We start from the raw sequence: 18,596 nt of genomic DNA, 5'->3' as shown, positions 1-18,596 counted from the left end.
TAGTCTCTGACTTAGTCTCTGACTTAGTCTCTAATCAGTCTCTGATCCAGCATTGCTCATGTGGTACAACAGAAAAGTCTGAAATGTTTATCTCGGTCTTGTAAGACGTGTAACGAGGACAAACTGTTCTTTTTACCACGTAAAGTACACTTATATTGATAAAAATTTATTTTGCTATATTGTAACTTATTGTTGTGTCACCCGTTTGTTGAAATTGCCCGGTATCCCTTACATTAGGCTCTCCCTGGAGAGTTTTTATAGCGTGTAGGGGGCTGGAGGCTGCTGGGACAATAGTACCGCCCGTCAAGTGCAGGTCAAGAGCCGGTCAAGAGCCATTTAAAAGCCGGCTGATGCTGCCCTCCAGCTCCATCCAGGGTGAATCCTTATTTACTTAAATCTAATAACGGAACCTAGGTAATTAAACTTTTCTAAGAAATTTGCTTTTCTGTGATGTTCATTAAAATGTGTTTCTGGTAGCTTTTACGATTATCTTAGTCAATTTATATCTTTCCTGTTTGTTGGTGGTTGCCACGTTTAATAACGTTTGAACTTTATATTATTGGTAACTAGTTACACAAATTGGTAACTTGTTACAAATTGGTAACTGGTTACACTTTCATGTCTGCATGTTTCATACCGTTACATATTATCTACGATTATTTTCTTTAAGTTTTTCCTGTGATTGCAAATTTTGGGCGCTTGATCATTGGGTTTTGTGGTTATGAAATAATGTTAGTTCATCTGATTAAACAATCAACAAGTTTTATATATGTTATGCGTTTTTAGAGACTGTTTAGTTGAGCCTGAAACAGGGCGATGTTGTCACGTGACGTCACGTGTTGTTGTGGTGACGTCACGTGAGAAACAGGGTGATGTTTTGTGGGATCTGAGTGTGGGATTGAAGGATGCGAGGATGGTATTTTGTGTTCTTGTGAAGTGGGTCGTAGAATTACAGGTGGTCACGTGCTACCCTCTCGGTGGGTAAGATGGCAAATGTTGGTCCGACGAACCAGTCGCTTAGTAACCTGCTTAGTAACCTGCTAAGTAACCTGCTTAGTAACCAGTCGCTTAGTAACCTGCTAAGTTGTTTGTTGCTGCCATTGCTCTTTATCATAGCTAACTCGGTGCGGCTTCCTCTGCACTGATACTCTAAATTTGCTTTTCGGTTGGCTTCGTGTGGACTACTTTGCCCAAATATTGATATTTGTATACTTCAAATAATATCTAAAATATCACAATATTTTTTCATTAAATTTGAAACCTTGGCTTGACAGCTTTTCATGTTATGATAATTAAAATTAATTTATTTACTTTCATATTTTATTATGCTATCATCTATTTTTCCCTTATTAAACCAAGTTTATGTACTGTTATGATATAAGTTACAATCTTTTAGAAAGTCAAATTGCATGTGCTATTCGTATTACTATTGTTTAAAATAAACGTTTTATTAACTAATAAGGGATTCTAAATAAGAGGGAAAGGTTGTTCCAAATTGATTTCAGACTGAACTTTTTCATGACGACAGTCGACTGTCGATTAACTTACCTCTGTAAATGTTGCATCATCCATAGTTTTCGTTAACAATTATAATAAGATGCCAAATTGGATTTTTAACTTCTTTTGTATAATTCTCATCCAAGATCAACAAATGCCCTGTTTTACTTATGTATGTGTATGATGGTTAACGATTTCGTCTTTTTAATTCTGTAAATTTTCTCATGATTGGCGTGGTCTTTGATTATTTTGGGCAGAATAATTACTATTATTAGTACTACTACTACCAGTAGTAATACGTGTTGTGGTACAAATCCAAACTTTAGAAATCTCTTAAAAATAGTTTTTCTATGATCCTCCAGCATTAAATAATTTCTATTTACCAATTTTCGTTGTTAAATTCTTTTATGATTTAGTTGATTAACTGTTTTGTCATGTGATATGAAAGTTCGTTGTCTACTCGATTTTATTGAAACCGTTCGCGTTACGTCGCGTTTCCATGGTTACGTCGCGTTACGTTTTTATAACTTATGATTGTTGGAGCACAAGTTAAAATTTTAATTTTGAATATGTAATACGATATGATTTTTCATGTTCGCTTTAATTTATTGATTTGTTTTCACCTAACTTATTTTCTTAACTCACTTTTCAAAGCGTACTCACTGCGTGCTAACTGTGCACGTGTTAACTGTGCACGTGCTAACTGCTGTATATAGTAGCTATTTTGCTCAATTAAAGTATGTTTTATACAGATTTTTGCTTGTTGGTATTTAAAGTAGTTAATTTGGCGTATTATGGCCATTTTTATAGTTATCAGCCCTTTAATGATAATTGTTTGAATATATTATATTGCGATAATAGTTTATCATAGAGAAAGCGTCTACTGAAAGCTGTCAAGTCAAGTTTACGACATATTCCATATTCTAAAATTAATCCATCAAAACTGTTTACTTTTGCGTCCAAGTCTTCAGGGTTTGGACGTAATTAATAATTATACTATTGTTATGGTATATATTATAGTATGTTATATTGTTATCTCCTGATTTGATATAATATATGTAACTGATAGGTAGTTATACATTACAATTGTTATGAAACTTATATATGTTATGGTACAAACTTTATTAAGGCGTTTATAAAGAGGTCGATTTAGAATGTGACTCTTTTAAATGACATCATTTGTCCTTTTTTTTAGCTACTTTCCTCTTTTTCTCTGAATCATTGCTCCATTTTGAAAGCTCCCTTTTATTGAATATAGTATCTTAGAGTGGAGAATACGAGGAAAGGTTTGATGTGGCCCTCGAAACAACAGATGTAGTTAAACCCCGATTTACCGTGAACCTCTGTTTACCGTGACTCTGTCATAACTTTACACTGTGCTGTGTGGCTCCCTTTATTTATACCGGGAACATTTTAATTCTCGCTAGAGTTCCGGTAATTCGAGGTTCAACTGTATACGTCCTTACAAGTGTCTTATCATGAATCAATCAATCTACTCAATATGTATTATGCTATGTGGTTACTTTTTCATTAATAAATTACTGTTAGTTTTACAATAAGTGTTATACTTGTGTGTGGATTGATCCTCATTTCCAAAATTATGCTTAAAAATGCTCATTATTATGCTAATTTTGCCGACATTATATAGTTTCATTAAATTTCAAGTTTTGGATCTCGAGAAATTTTCTGATACCGTACCGATTGCTTGGCTGAATGGTGTAGGTTATGGTATCAAACATAAGGCAAATTAACACAATGATCGGATTTGTACACTGATTATGTTGTTCTATTAATAGATCACTGAGTCGTGTGTACAAATAATGGGTTGATGAATTATCCTATGTTTGAAACTTATCACAAAAGAAACTCTTCAATTTTCATTCTTTGTGTTCGACAAAAAGCAATGTTGAGAATACTACTATCTGAAAAACAGCATAATTAGCATAATCAGCATAATCAGCTTTATCAACGAATTGGGGATCATTTATGTTAAATTTCCATTTAAAACATTAGTATTGAAATGGGTGTTTTTTATTCTTTTTGTTCCTTTTAGTTTAAATATGCCTATAAGTAGCTTGTAACCGACTCTAAAGTGTGCTGTTGTCAACTAGTATGTAACGCACTAAAATGTAGGGTCTAATGTTAAGAGAGTGTCGAAGTTGGGCTGACTAGTTATCATCATGTTAGAAAGTAGAGATATCCCTATCTTGTTACTAGATATCCCCAGCTTCTTTTGTAGAATTTCCAGACTAGTCAGGCCAGCCCAGTTGGATAAAGTTGCGGAAGTGTTAACCTTTGAGGGGCACTGCGGTGTGGCACTGTAGACCCCTGCTTTTCTTAAAGGTCCTAGCACGGTGCCAGCTTGGGATGAAGGGATGCTGGCACTGTGCTCGGGGACAAAACACATTCAGATCTATTGCGTGTGTATTTAGTTTTATATTTAATCTTTGTTGGGTTAGTTTTTAAAATTTTGTTGAAGTTCTCATTGCCTTAAACTTGAAAATGTATTTGTACTTGCCCTGCCTCCACGGTTTCGAGCGTGTGTAATTTATCGTGCCTTATAAGCTTATAAGGGTGGCTTCTTTTACACGGACATGGTTATTACCGCACTATTCAGCTGAAATATTAAAAGTGGACTATAAGAGTTATATATAAGGGTTCTGGGAGTTGGGGTTTCAGGGTTTACAGTAGGGTTTGGATCTAGGGCAGGGTGATCAAATGGACCATTTAAGTTAATATTGCGGTAATAAAGTCCGAAGTTCATCATACAATTTTTGAGAAGTTTTCGATTTAGACCGCAGGAAATATTCGTTATTATCCAGCTTGAGACTAAAGGGGCGTTTTTATTTTTGAAAATAATATCTAGTTTAATGTTGCATTATATTATATAACGTTAAGTTTATATAGTTGATTGTTAGTAATATATCTTTACCAGTGTAACATGATGTACGTGGTACTTAAATAACCAAAATTTATTAATTTACACAGTTTTGAAATGTATTGTTTTGCATTGCTTGTCGACTGAATACCCTTTTTTATAACATAAATCAGTTTTACAAATCACGAGGTTCCAAACATGTTTGCTCCTTCATAAATAAAACATGTCTGGTGGAGATGTCCTGGTCTCCCTCGTAATGATTAGCTCCTTCATAAATATTGTAGTCACTTACTTGGGAGGTCAGGCTTCTCTCTCCTCATGTGATGGAGTCTGTGTTATGGAATGCGGTTTTGCACATTTTCGTCATATTTTAGTGATCAAGTTTGTTGGTATTATATCATCACTATATATCATATTTCTTTTTCTTAGAAAAAAATAGCGTTTTATTGAAAAAGTGACTCTGGAATCAATTCGAATCTTCACTATCGAATTTATGGTCTTATTTAACTTGAAACTCTAAAAAAATCAGAAATTCTAAAAATAACCAAACAAGCCAGTACAGTAAATCGTGTGTAGATGAGCCTGAGCAAAGTGTACTAATATTAAGGTTTCTATATCGTTACAATCACACAGCACACACGACAAAACACGCACATGTGAACACCGTTTATTATAGCTACAGTCCGATTATGTAGTATTTATTACTGATTATGTAGTATTTATTACTGATTATGTAGTATTTATTACTGATTATGTAGTATTTATTACTGATTATGTAGTATTTATTACTGATTATGTAGTACTTATTACTGATTATGTAGTATTTATTACTGATTATGTAGTATTTATTACTGATTATGTAGTATTTATTACTGATTATGTAGTATTTATTACTGATTATGTAGTATTTATTACTGATTATGTAGTCTGCAGTACAATCCCCCAACACCCGGAAGTTAGTCATGAACTGATAAATTACGAGACTTTGTGATGTAGTTATATGTATATATTAGACACCACTTATAGGTTTATCACAATTATTGTATTACATCGTTTGTAGTGTCTCATCCCTTTCTCAATTACTTGTTTTTGTTGTATGTTTGCTGTACTTGAACTCTTGTTTGTTTTTGTTTTGTGCCCTGCAAGAGGATAGATTTTGGTACGTGACGAGTATGAAGGTAGGAGAGTGTGACCAGTATGTGTGGTATGTTTGTGTGTATGTTTGGTATGTTTGTGTGTGTCACTGTATTATCATTCACCAGTAATGTGTTTAACTTACATTCATTATTCTGACAATGCTAGCTGACCAGAGATTGGGAGATCGTGATCAAAAATTAATTTGTCTGTCTCTCGAGAAGTGATGTTTTACTCTTCACTCGTCCGTATAAAATTTACAAAACCCAAAAGATTATCAAGATATTATGTACTAATGGCGCTCGTGAGTGTACTGATCTCCAAGAGGGTGTGGTCTATGGAATGTTATTGTTCTTATAGTTGGAAACTGTTCGCATCTCAGAAACATGTAAGACCTCAAGACAGGGGCAAGTAGAAACAAAAGCGGCTGCCATTAATCTACAGTTTGAAATTTGTCTGTTAGTAGTTTGTTGAGATAATGCTTCATACCTTCTCCCCCTCCTCTCCTCTCATGTTATGAGCATGAACTGTGAAATGATGCGTGTATAATTATAGGACAAAGGCTCTTTGTTTGTATTGTTGAGTTGTATGTTTTAAAGTTTACTTAGTAAAACATGTGGAGACTGGAGATGTCTGTATGTTATATTTTATGTCTTTGTTTTTTGCTACACTTCGCTGGATAGTGTTTCAATGATAACTTAGAACGAATTTGTATTTGTGTCTATCTCGAGAATTCATGAATTATTTCATATTTTAACTTGAATACTCCGATTATTTTAGCCCAGCTTCCAATTCGAATTAAGCAATATCGATACTCCAAATTCATAATTCACTTTAATACGTTATTTGTAGTGTTGTAATTCACTTCAATACTTTATAAAGCTCTATATATATACACTAGTGAGTATCAGGTCATCAGTTTAATGGTGGAGGTAGTCAGGATATTTTAAACAGTGGTGGGTGAACTGTAAATCGTTAACCGTATAATTGGTAGATAGGCCCCCCGCGATACTAGTATTGGGTTAGTTTCATCAACTAGTAACACGGCTGTCCGCTGCTCGTACTGCGCTCCCATTGGCTGGCTCATGTCACGTGACAGATGCTCTGGCTCCTGATTGGTCAGGACAAGTCACGTGGGCAATCTGCGTGTTTGTGATTGGCTGACTACTAATGTAGAGTTTTTCAGTTTCCGTTGCTAATTGACAGGTTCCTGAAGGTAGTATTGTTACTGGTGAGTAGAACCCGAACTGTGCTGTACTGTAATACTGTAATACTATTAACCCGAACTGCACTCAACCAGTAAAATAAATATCTTTACACCAGGTAAAACAAGGTTTACAGTAACCCCAGAAATTTGAGTAAAATATCTACGACACAGTTAAACTGCCGGCTTAAACAGAGAAACAGATATAATATACACGAAATATGGTGTATACTATGATAGTAGCTACGTTTACATACATTATGTGCGTACATGCAGTCCGATACAGAATCCAGTATAGTTTGTAGCAGGAGGAGTCTAGATTTGTAGCAGACCTTTCATCACGGCAACTATTATACACTGTGGGGAGGCAGTTGGCAACTATACACTGTAGAGAGTCAGTTGGTGACGATCATTACACTCCTTACACGTGATATTACACTCCTTACACGTTACATTACACTCCTTACACGTGATATTACACTCCTTACACGTGATATTACACTCCTTACACGTTACATTACACTCCTTACACGTGATATTACACTCCTTACACGTTACATTACACTCCTTACACGTGATATTACACTCCTTACACGTTACATTACACTCCTTACACGTGATATTACACTCCTTACACGTTACATTACACTCCTTACACGTGATATTAAACTTTACACTGCGTGTAGTGTGTACATTGTTTGTAGTGTAACCTTATCTTGTTTATAATAGGTATAGTATATTATGATAATTGGGCGGGAACCATCAGTTAGATAAGTTTCTTTAGGGCAGTTCCACGATAAAGTTTCACTAGGTGATTTTATAAAGTTGGTCAGATGGCTTCAAAATTTAGTCTATTTGATCGACAATTGTCTATATTTTAATGCTCAAAGCTATTTTACAGCTAAATATAGCTTTAACTACCAAAAAAATTCACCAAAGTCACACCACATTCACATCCTAAAAATGGCTTATTTCAAGACACGGCCATAACTGTCGATAATAACATGGAAACAACCTAATTTTCATCGAATAATAACATTTATGAATGTGTTACTTGATCCTGAAATCATGAAAACACCAGGAAATAGGGTTCTGGGAAAAAAATTTACCCCAACGAAGTGTCCCGTAGGTCACAAAAAAGGTATAAAAAGTTTTATTATGAAAAATAATAGGCATTTCTTTTTACCTAACGCCTTGGAGCTATCTCGCCGTGGTTGCAGGAGTTAGCATGCAAAGTTTTATCATGATTGTATGATGAGGTTTTGAGATATCGAGGGGGTAAAAGTGGTCCCGTAGGTCACAGGGGTGTGACCTAAGGGACAGTCCTGTAGGTCACAGATAATTAAATCGAAATTTTGAGTGAGAGTTACTCACAGTATATGTTTTAACATGTATCAGAGTTTATGTAGCATTTTTCCGCGGAGATTCTTGTTGAGATTGTATACTCTATTTACCACCATGATATATTTCAAGGAGGCAGAGATAACCTGTGAAGAGCCATATGTCATCATAACTGATTTTGATGGTATTGATGGTAGCAAAGGTCATGACAAGTATGCTGTCTCTTACTTTACTAAGTTGACAGTCGAGAAGTTCTTGGCGAGAAGAAACTCAGATAATTACGAAGTTAAGAGTCTTAAGTTTTTCTCAGATGGCACAGGACAGCATTTTAAACAAAAATACACCCTCTGCCAAGTTGTGACATTAAACTTCCCAGAGCTGGAAGACGTTTCTTGGCATTTCTTTGCTACAAGTCACGGAAAAGGCCCCATTGATGGGCTAGGAGGTACCATCAAACGAAGAGTGACAGAGTATGCAATGGCTAATCGACAAGTTGATGTTGTCAGCACAGAGGATTTTGCTCGGATATCAAAAGAAAGGTGTCCCAACATCTTGATTCATTTTGTCCCCAAATCTGAAGTTAAGCAGTTCATCGAGAAGAACAGCATTCGAGAAGGATGGAAAAGTAATGGTTAAGATATACTCACGGCTTCATCAACAAGATCATGTCATGTGTTCAAGAAGAGAGGTAGTTACAGTATGAAGTTTGGAGCCCACTCATATGTTCCAGATAAAGAAATGAAAAACCATCTCTTCATTAAGGAAGGAGGTGTTGATCATAACCCAGAGCTTGAAGTTGATCAGCAATCCATTGGATCACTAAGTCCATCAAACATCAGTCTCATAGACGTGCCAGATTATGATATCACACCGAGTATAGACGTGCCAGATGATGAGAACATACCGAGTATAGACGTGCCAGATGATGAGAACATACCGAGCGTGTATTCAAAGGGTGAATGGGTCATGGTATCTTATAATAACGTGAAGTATCTGCCAGGTATGATTCTAGATCATGATGAAAAGGAAAAAGAGTATTTTGTTAGGTCAATGGTCGCAGGTACATCAGCTGGTTTCTACATCTGGCCCTGCAACTGTGATGCCCCTTCATCAAGCCTCAGTGAGTGTGACAAGTGCCGAGATGACTCGTGGATAAAATCTGATCAGATCACCGCTAAAATTGCTGATCCAACACCCGACCTCAGCAGAAGATCAAAGGGGTATAAGTTTATCCAAGAATAGTAGAACTGTGTATCATTTGAACTGAATGGGAATTTGTATAATCTATACAGCATGTGTAAAACGTATATTAAATATCAATACCTGTAAGTTAGACATGTGACTTTTATTTTACGTAATTAAAGACAGGGTTTCTATTTCTTTAAAAACATTTATTGTAAAGGTAAAACATGATTGATTTGTCATTTTTTATGGTATGTCCCAAGTTTTAATTGATCTTCAACAACTTAGATGTATTTGGAAAGCAGATACAAGGACCAAACAGCGATAAAAATAGTAATTTCAAAAAGTTCCACTTTTGTCCTGTAGGTCACAGTCCCGTAGGTCACAACTTTTAGAGGCTGTATCTACCAAATACTTTGATAAATTTACAAACCTTTTACATCCTAGAATAGTCAAAAGGATTTCTGATACCTCAAAAATAATTTCGGAACTCTACAGCAGCAATTCGGGATAGAATGTTTGGCTGAATGTTCCAGGTCCAAAATAGGTTGCACGGGAGTGTCCCGTAGGTCACAGGCCTGTATCTCAGCACTGGTAAATACTATGAAATTGAGCTTCTACATAGCGTTAAATAATCGATTATCGAGGAGATTTAGCTATATAGCCAGACTTTCTTGGATAGCATGTAGTTACAATCAACTCTCAAAGTGGAAAATACGCGCATTTTGTCCCGTAGGTCACCGTGGAACTGCCCTTTACAGTAATTATGTAATTGTTACACTGTACAAGTTTACTATACTTCTACAGAAGCGAGCATTGAGACTGCTACATTCCACCACGCCTGGACCTAACAACCCTAGTTCTAGGCATCTATACAAGTATAGGGCATGAATAGTGGGACAGGCTGGGAGGTGCAGGAGATGGTCACGTGCTGGTCACGTGCTCTAGTCACAGGTCACTAGACTGCTTCTTAATCTGATCCAATATGTTGTTATATTCTCTTTAAACTCCTCACCTTTTCTCCTTAAACATTTGAAATATGCAATTCAGTACGAAATTATAATTACTCCCTCCCAATGATTCATCTGTCTTTTTAGTCCTTCAATCAACTTCTACACTTCTACACTTCTACAAAACTGTAAAGCTTAGACAAAGGATTAATCAGCAAAGAGCAGGAGTAGAGATTGCGAACTTGTCAGAGTAATTAGAGTATTATTAATAGGGTGAATGTGGGAATGTAGGACTGGTAATTACTAATTATTAAGTTTCCATATTAGGAACCTTATCTTGGTAACTTAATTAAAACTGTCCCTCGTGATCGAATGTGAGCTAGATCAAGTGTGAGTGTTTTAGATATTGATTTGGGGCGGTACTTTTATCAGTTTAATTAATTTCAGTGAAAATAAATATACTAATTTGCGGTGTGCTTCATTAGATTCAATAAGGGGGTGTCACCCTGCCCCCCCCCCCAATAAGCAGTGATGTAGCTGGGGGGGGGGATCAGGTACTAAGCAGTGATGTTGCATTAGAATTACTTCGTAAATATAATGAAGTTTAATCAGAGATGTAGCATGTGGAATATCATGTGTAGTGGAACATATCATGATGTCATGTAGAATATAATACAGTGTAGAATGTAATAAGATGCATAAAAACTGAAGATTAGGGCTCTGTAACTCTCCACCTCAACAGATTGAGTCTAGGTACAGAGTGTGAGCCACTGCCTGACTACTCCCTACACTCAGTTCTGCATCACGTGACTCCGTTCCCGGCCCCTGATAGGCTGCCATGAGACACGTGACCTAAACACTGTGTTCCTATTGGGTGTCCCGTAACTTGAGGCTGACCACCTCATAGACAGGATCACTCATAGAAGGGGGCGTGTAAAGCGCACAGTCTGAACAGTATGTAGGGTAGTGTCACGTGTACAGGTATTGTCACGTGTACAGGTATTGTCACCTCTTAAACACCAGGGTTCCATGGGGTAGATTAGGGAATAGGGAGCTATACGGGAGGGTGTGTAGCTAGCGTGGTAAACTGTGCCGTGTTGGAACATTCGGGCATTTTCAAGCAGGTACAGACTTATACACCCTTTAGACAAAGGGACGTAGGAGAGTTGGAGCGTTGTAGGAGGTAGGTTAGAAAGGAGGGGTTATAATACAGGTAGGAGCTCCTCTCGAGCAGGTCACTCTACTGGAGCAGGTCACTCTACTGGAGCAGGTCACTCTACTGGAGCAGGTAACTCTACTGAAGCAGGTCACCCTACTGGAGCAGGTCACTCTACTGGAGCAGGTCACTCTACTGGAGCAGGTCACTCTACTGGAGCAGGTCACTCTCCTGGAGCAGGTCACTCTACTGGAGCAGGTCACTCTACTGGAGCAGGTCACTCTACTGGAGCAGGTCACTCTACTGGAGCAGGTCACTCTACTGGAGCAGGTCACTCTACTGGAGCAGGTCACTCTACTGGAGCAGGTCACTCTACTGGAGCAGGTCACTCTACTGGAGCAGGTCACTACTGGAGCAGGTCACTCTACTGGAGCAGGTCACTCTACCGGAGCAGGTCACTCTACCGGAGCAGGTCACTCTACTGGAGCAGGTCACTCTACTGGAGCAGGTCACTCTACTGGAGCAGGTCACTCTACTGGAGCAGGTCACTCTACTGGAGCAGGTCACTCTACTGGAACAGGTCACTCTCCTGGAGCAGGTCACTCTACTGGAGCAGGTCACTCTACTTGAGCAGGTCACTCTACTGGAGCAGGTCACTCTACTGGAGCAGGTCACTCTACTGGCGCAGGTCACTCTACTGGAGCAGGTCACTCTACTGGAGCAGGTCACTCTACTGGCGCAGGTCACTCTACTGAAGCAGGTCACTCTACTGGAGCAGGTCACTCTACTGGAGCAGGTCACTCTACTGGAGCAGGTCACTCTACTGGAGCAGGTCACTCTACTGGAGCAGGTCACTCTACTGGAGCAGGTCACTCTACTGGAGCAGGTCACTCTACTGGAGCAGGTCACTCTACTGGAGCAGGTCACTCTACTGGAGCAGGTCACTCTACTGGAGCAGGTCACTCTACTGGAGCAGGTCACTCTACTGGAGCAGGTCACTCTATTGGAGCAGGTCACTCTACTGGAGCAGGTCACTCTACTGGAGCAGGTCACTCTACTGGAGCAGGTCACTCTACTGGAGCAGGTCACTCTACTGGAGCAGGTCACTCTACTGGAGCAGGTCACTCTACTGGAGCAGGTCACTCTACCGGAGCAGGTCACTCTACTGAAGCAGGTCACTCTACTGGAGCAGGTCACTCTACTGGAGCAGGTCACTCTACTGGAGCAGGTCACTCTACTGGAGCAGGTCACTCTACTGGAGCAGGTCACTCTACTGTCCGAGCAGGTCACAGAATTGGAGGACAGCTAGCGGAGATGTTAAACTGACCTACCTCACATTCCTATGTACTATGTGACTTACATTCCTTCTAAAAGTACACAATCCTGTTAACTCATTTGTCATGTACAAACTTACACACGTGGTAACACGTGACCTGTGACTCACATTCCACCTACTCCATTGTCTCCACTACCACATGGTGGAATATATACTCGTTAAACTTGGCAACCTTGATTGTGAGATTGTGAGATTGCCATTGTTTTGTGTTATTCACTTAGTCTTTGTGTTGGTATATTAGGTGTGAACTAAAGAGAACTCTTTTAAGTGTTAACATTGTTCTGAGAGAGCTGAATAATATTAGAGAAGATAAGACCCTTACTAAACGTGACACTAAACGTGACACACCGTTTATTTCTTGCAAAGAAGTACAGCACCATCAGTAAGAAGTAGCACCAGTTTTACTAGCCACACTAGCAGTAGAACTAGTTGTACTAGCCACATATTTCTAACACATTTTGTGTAATATTGACAGAAAATGTCGCCGAGAATTTTCCAATTTAAGCTGAAAGTCTTGCTTGACGGAAAATGTAACATTTTCTGAAGTTTTAAGCACATACTTATATATATTTACAGAGAATGTTCCGGAGATTTAAAAAAATAAGCACTTAGAATGTTCTTAGGATGTAGGATGTAGGATGTTGATGAATAGATACATAAATTGCAACATTTACTAACAATACAATTAAATCTAAAATTTATCCCTTTCCTTTGATTGATCGGTTTTATAATTTATTCAAACAAGAAAATACGACGAAATATTCCGTTCTATAACTCTTAATACTTGTGAAATAATATCATGCTAACATACAATTACATCACTGAAAGAGCTTTACTGGCTTCAAAAGAGGCTTGCTAATTGACTGTTAACTTTGGTGATACAATGCTGGAATGAAACAGCTGATATACCACACTACTACAGAGTGAAGATAATATACTATCATCAAAACACCAACATTAAAACACCAACACTACCTTTAATATACTGTCAGTAAAACACCAACATCAAAACACCAACCCTGCCGTCTCCACTTCTTCTTCTGAACCTGGATTAAATTAGATAATTACACAAACTGTTTTAAAGCGGTTAAGTGAGTACTAGAAATGTGCCAACTGATGTGACGTCATCATGATATCACGTGACGTCAGATGTGCTGTTCAATTCTCCGTGTTGGACTGAAATTGATACCCGTGGCAATGTGTATAGCATGGTGTAGCCAGTACAGTTAATCTGAAAACTAGTGAACAATATCGGTCCTTGCAAATTAAAATTTACCGAAAAATAGGTACAAATTGTTCGATAGCGATTAGCGATTAGTTCTCCTCAAACCCTGTCTTATTGCAAATGGATCCTCTTATTTTACAAATACAGGGGGATATAGAGCTAGAGGCATGGTCATGATACCTAGAAACAATGTGTTAACACTGACCTTGCTATTCAGAACACGTAGGGAGCTCCCTGTTCCATAATCCTCCCACACATACCAGTTTACTGGACCCGACCACTTTGCTGCCTTTGTTTGAGCACTTCACTTTAGCTACTGTACCTTCTGATAGGTCAGCTTTGTCAAATGTAACCTCTCCATTCTTCACAGTGTTCACTATGTTCCAGCAGTTTACTGATGGGAAATGAGTTGGTTGATTTTGATGTATAATATTCTATATAATATGCACGAAAAAATTGATTCCGAAAATTATCTGCTCTGAGCGTACAAAAATGATCGATAAAATATTCGTTTATTCAGAAACACTAATTAGAAAGTGACTAACTGGCTCGGCTACAGAGTCCTCTAGTTTCAAATGTCTCGGAACCAATGACCGTCCTCTTGTTGGAGTAACCCGTACCTTCTTCCTATACCGTCGTGTGTCATTAGAGCGTAGTTAGCCGGGGTGAACCCGTCCACCCACTCAAACTCGGTGAAACCTTCTCCTGCTCCACTGAAGATAGGGAAACACGGGGTGATATCTTATTAAAGTGTAACCTTCTCCTGCTCCACTACAATAGGTAAACACGGGGTGATATCTTATTAAAGTGTAACCTTCTCCTGCTCCACTGATAATAGGTAAACACGGGGTGATATCTTATTAAAGTGTAACCTTCTCCTGCTCCACTACAATAGGTAAACACGGGGTGATATCTTATTAAAGTGTAACCTTCTCCTGCTCCACTACAATAGGTAAACACGGGGTGATATCTTATTAAAGTGTAACCTTCTCCTGCTCCACTACAATAGGTAAACACGGGGTGATATCTTATTAAAGTGTAACCTTCTCCTGCTCCACTACAATAGGGAAACACGGGGTGATATCTTATTAAAGTGTAACCTTCTCCTGCTCCACTACAATAGGTAAACACGGGGTGATATCTTATTAAAGTGTAACCTTCTCCTGCTCCACTACAATAGGTAAACACGGGGTGATATCTTATTAAAGTGTAACCTTCTCCTGCTCCACTACAATAGGTAAACACGGGGTGATATCTTATTAAAGTGTAACCTTCTCCTGCTCCACTGATAATAGGTAAACACGGGGTGATATCTTATTAAAGTAAAACCTTCTCCTGCTCCACTGAAAATAGGGAAACACGGGGTGATATCTTATTAAAGTGTAACCTTCTCCTGCTCCACTACAATAGGTAAACACGGGGTGATATCTTATTAAAGTGTAACCTTCTCCTGCTCCACTCAAAATAGGGAAACACGGGGTGATATCTTATTAAAGTGTAACCTTCTCCTGCTCCACTACAATAGGGAAACACGGGGTGATATCTTATTAAAGTGTAACCTTCTCCTGCTCCACTGAAATAGGGAAACACGGGGTGATATCTTATTAAAGTGAAACCTTCTCCTGCTCCACTGTTAATAGGTAAACACGGGGTGATATCTTATTAAAGTGAAACCTTCTCCTGCTCCACTACAATAGGTAAACACGGGGTGATATCTTATTAAAGTGAAACCTTCTCCTGCTCCACTCAAAATAGGGAAACACGGGGTGATATCTTATTAAAGTGTAACCTTCTCCTGCTCCACTGTTAATAGGTAAACACGGGGTGATATCTTATTAAAGTGTAACCTTCTCCTGCTCCACTCAAAATAGGTAAACACGGGGTGATATCTTATTAAAGTGTAACCTTCTCCTGCTCCACTGTTAATAGGTAAACACGGGGTGATATCTTATTAAAGTGAAACCTTCTCCTGCTCCACTGAAAATAGGTAAACACGGGGTGATATCTTATTAAAGTGTAACCTTCTCCTGCTCCACTCAAAATAGGTAAACACGGGGTGATATCTTATTAAAGTGTAACCTTCTCCTGCTCCACTGTTAATAGGTAAACACGGGGTGATATCTTATTAAAGTGTAACCTTCTCCTGCTCCACTCAAAATAGGTAAACACGGGGTGATATCTTATTAAAGTGTAACCTTCTCCTGCTCCACTGTTAATAGGTAAACACGGGGTGATATCTTATTAAAGTGAAACCTTCTCCTGCTCCACTGAAAATAGGTAAACACGGGGTGATATCTTATTAAAGTGTAACCTTCTCCTGCTCCACTCAAAATAGGTAAACACGGGGTGATATCTTATTAAAGTGTAACCTTCTCCTGCTCCACTGTTAATAGGTAAACACGGGGTGATATCTTATTAAAGTGTAACCTTCTCCTGCTCCACTACAATAGGTAAACACGGGGTGATATCTTATTAAAGTGTAACCTTCTCCTGCTCCACTACAATAGGGAAACACGGGGTGATATCTTATTAAAGTGTAACCTTCTCCTGCTCCACTACAAAATAGGGAAACACGGGGTGATATCTTATTAAAGTGTAACCTTCTCCTGCTCCACTACAATAGGTAAACACGGGGTGATATCTTATTAAAGTGTAACCTTCTCCTGCTCCACTCAAAATAGGTAAACACGGGGTGATATCTTATTAAAGTGTAACCTTCTCCTGCTCCACTGTTAATAGGTAAACACGGGGTGATATCTTATTAAAGTGAAACCTTCTCCTGCTCCACTGAAAATAGGTAAACACGGGGTGATATCTTATTAAAGTGTAACCTTCTCCTGCTCCACTCAAAATAGGTAAACACGGGGTGATATCTTATTAAAGTGAAACCTTCTCCTGCTCCACTACAATAGGTAAACACGGGGTGATATCTTATTAAAGTGAAACCTTCTCCTGCTCCACTCAAAATAGGGAAACACGGGGTGATATCTTATTAAAGTGTAACCTTCTCCTGCTCCACTACAATAGGGAAACACGGGGTGATATCTTATTAAAGTGTAACCTTCTCCTGCTCCACTCAAAATAGGTAAACACGGGGTGATATCTTATTAAAGTGTAACCTTCTCCTGCTCCACTACAATAGGGAAACACGGGGTGATATCTTATTAAAGTGAAACCTTCTCCTGCTCCACTCAAAATAGGGAAACACGGGGTGATATCTTATTAAAGTGTAACCTTCTCCTGCTCCACTCAAAATAGGTAAACACGGGGTGATATCTTATTAAAGTGTAACCTTCTCCTGCTCCACTCAAAATAGGGAAACACGGGGTGATATCTTATTAAAGTGTAACCTTCTCCTGCTCCACTACAATAGGTAAACACGGGGTGATATCTTATTAAAGTGTAACCTTCTCCTGCTCCACTGTTAATAGGTAAACACGGGGTGATATCTTATTAAAGTGTAACCTTCTCCTGCTCCACTCAAAATAGGTAAACACGGGGTGATATCTTATTAAAGTGTAACCTTCTCCTGCTCCACTCAAAATAGGGAAACACGGGGTGATATCTTATTAAAGTGTAACCTTCTCCTGCTCCACTCAAAATAGGTAAACACGGGGTGATATCTTATTAAAGTGTAACCTTCTCCTGCTCCACTGAAAATAGGTAAACACGGGGTGATATCTTATTAAAGTGAAACCTTCTCCTGCTCCACTACAGAGGGAAACACGGGGTGATATCTTATTAAAGTGAAACCTTCTCCTGCTCCAGTGTTAATAGGTAAACACGGGGTGATATCTTATTAAAGTGTAACCTTCTCCTGCTCCACTACAATAGGTAAACACGGGGTGATATCTTATTAAAGTGTAACCTTCTCCTGCTCCACTACAGAGGGAAACACGGGGTGATATCTTATTAAAGTGTAACCTTCTCCTGCTCCACTGATAATAGGTAAACACGGGGTGATATCTTATTAAAGTGTAACCTTCTCCTGCTCCACTACAATAGGTAAACACGGGGTGATATCTTATTAAAGTGTAACCTTCTCCTGCTCCACTACAGAGGGAAACACGGGGTGATATCTTATTAAAGTGAAACCTTCTCCTGCTCCACTACAATAGGGAAACACGGGGTGATATCTTATTAAAGTGTAACCTTCTCCTGCTCCACTACAATAGGTAAACACGGGGTGATATCTTATTAAAGTGTAACCTTCTCCTGCTCCACTGTTAATAGGTAAACACGGGGTGATATCTTATTAAAGTGTAACCTTCTCCTGCTCCACTGAAAATAGGGAAACACGGGGTGATATCTTATTAAAGTGAAACCTTCTCCTGCTCCACTGTTAATAGGTAAACACGGGGTGATATCTTATTAAAGTGTAACCTTCTCCTGCTCCACTGTTAATAGGTAAACACGGGGTGATATCTTATTAAAGTGTAACCTTCTCCTGCTCCACTGAAAATAGGGAAACACGGGGTGATATCTTATTAAAGTGAAACCTTCTCCTGCTCCACTGATAATAGGTAAACACGGGGTGATATCTTATTAAAGTGTAACCTTCTCCTGCTCCACTGTTAATAGGTAAACACGGGGTGATATCTTATTAAAGTGTAACCTTCTCCTGCTCCACTACAATAGGTAAACACGGGGTGATATCTTATTAAAGTGTAACCTTCTCCTGCTCCACTACAAT

At 38.7% G+C, this 18,596-nt stretch overlaps 1 protein-coding gene across 1 annotated transcript in view; it reads left to right on the top strand.

The window, feature by feature from the left end:
• LOC134822096 (F-actin-monooxygenase mical2b-like) overlaps positions 1–18,596 on the top strand; it is a 176,776-nt gene that overhangs the window by 18,711 nt on the left and 139,469 nt on the right. The gene's annotated exons all lie outside the window — the stretch shown is intronic.

Source organism: Bolinopsis microptera, chromosome 10 (genome assembly GCF_026151205.1).
Source record: "Bolinopsis microptera isolate Bmic1 chromosome 10, MBARI_Bmic_1.0, whole genome shotgun sequence".
Taxonomy (NCBI): domain Eukaryota; kingdom Metazoa; phylum Ctenophora; class Tentaculata; order Lobata; family Bolinopsidae; genus Bolinopsis; species Bolinopsis microptera.
This window is presented reverse-complemented; position numbering and strand designations above follow the sequence as displayed.